The 1,926-nt window shown below is 35.9% G+C and overlaps 1 long non-coding RNA gene across 1 annotated transcript; it reads left to right on the top strand.

Annotated features, from left to right (window-relative positions):
- The first annotated feature begins 278 nt into the window (after window positions 1-278).
- Window positions 279-1,611, top strand: LOC127127270 (uncharacterized). Its single transcript, XR_007805299.1, has 2 exons — window positions 279-1,101; window positions 1,433-1,611. It is a non-coding gene; the product is annotated as an uncharacterized LOC127127270 (long non-coding RNA).
- Window positions 1,612-1,926: the final 315 nt, after the last annotated feature.

Raw genomic sequence — 1,926 nt, 5'->3', positions numbered from 1 at the left:
TGTGTTTTAAAATTAAATATTAGTTAGTTTTTTTAAATATTAATTAGATTTTTTTATAATTTGTTATCTTCTTAAAAGAATAATAGTTGGAATATATATATATATATATATATATATATATATATATATATATATATATATATATATATATATATATATATATATATATATATATATATATATATATTGTGTGCATTTGATTCCTTCTTTACATAAAAAACAAAAAAAATCTCTTTACCCCTCTCTCTCAAACGGTTACAAAGAAAATCAAAAAAGGATTTGATTCCATTCTTTCACTGCCACGTGTCCCTTAAACTTCTCCACATTTACTCCTAACGTCTCTCACACTGAAAGAAAAATCCATAAAAAAAATAAAAAAAATTCCTTACAAATCCATATATCTCTCTCTCACGAATCCACTCAAGGGGAGACACCTCACCCTTATCTTCTCTCACTCAGACTCCCTCACAGAAAAAACCCTCCGCCTCTCTCAAAATCCCTCACTCTCCTTCTCCCTGAAAACCGTCCCCTCCGCCTCACATCACTACTCTCTTTCTCTCTCACAAAACCCTCAAACGCACCTTTCTTTTTCACTCACAACCTCAATCCCTCCATCTTCGCCTTCCACCTACTGCCGCCGTGGATTCACCACCGGCAAAACCCCTTTGCCACCAAATCTCTCTCCATCACCACCTCAAAATAAATCACAACCACCACAACGTCAACTCCACCATAAATTCTCCGTCCGTGCCGGCAACGATCCGCTTGTCACCGTGAAAACCCACAAAATCACCGTCAAACCCTTGTTTCGCCGCCTCATCTCCAACCACCGATAACTTACCTCAAACCACCACAGTCAAACCCCTCATCGACCAACCCTACAGCCATCGCGCAACCCTTTAGCTACCGCATTTTTCTGCAACAACCTCACACCGCCATGACGTTTCATATCCAGTGAACAACCATTTGAAGCGAGCTGAATGGATTTCTGAGTTCTGGGTTCGAAGTCAAAGACCCCTAAATACGTTGATTGGACGAAGGCCTTCAAGATTGTTGCTGCTGTCACGCCTTGTTTCTACTTCCGTTGATATCATAATTACGGTAAACCAAGTTTCACGCTTAAATTCTTGTTGATGAATATTCTGGAAAAAATATATAATGATGATACAAATTTGAGTTCAGTTCCATTATACATGTTGTTTAATGTTTAAACTCGGTAACCGATTCTGTAAAGAATCAATGTATTGTCATTCAGAATAATGCTAGATGTTATCTTGTTGTTTTCAAGTCCAGTAAGAAAAGAAAATGTTCGCTCTCATATAAACTGTATCTCATATAAACTGTTTGAGTTTGACTAACACAATCATCATGTATGTATGGATCAAACCGTGGGGTCACCGGTATTGTTCGATTTGGATTGAATTGAGTCAAGACTGATGTTGTTGGCACGCAACTTGTTCTATATTTAATTTGAGTCGGCGCAGTATTTGAGCCAAGCTTCGACTTGTTGATGTTAGTACAAAAGTATTATGATGTAAATATTGTTTTTTTTTTTCATTTGAAAATGGCTTGTTCTTTCAAATTTGATTAAGAACACAGTGTGGTGCAACCCATAGATGCCTGGATAATTTACGTTGATGCTGTAAAAAATTTGTGCCAGATTTGTTAATTTAGGATAGTTACTATGTAGTTTCAATACAATTACAATTTGTGTGATAGGTAAATATGGAGGTGCTGCTACCAGTTGAATTTTAAATCCATTGTGTTGAAAGGTGAATCCGACATTTGTAGGTCGTTATTCCGTAAGAGTTACAATACATTATCAGAATATTTCACCGAGTTTCGAATTGGCGAATAATATCAATCATTGTTATTACGCTGATTAAATCAATGTTAATATCCATTTTCCTTCTCTTCAGAGATTTT

Source organism: Lathyrus oleraceus, chromosome 1 (assembly GCF_024323335.1).
Source record: "Lathyrus oleraceus cultivar Zhongwan6 chromosome 1, CAAS_Psat_ZW6_1.0, whole genome shotgun sequence".
NCBI classification, from domain to species: Eukaryota; Viridiplantae; Streptophyta; class Magnoliopsida; order Fabales; family Fabaceae; genus Lathyrus; species Lathyrus oleraceus.
Note: the sequence above shows the minus strand (reverse complement) of the source record. Positions and strands in the feature narration are given on the sequence as shown.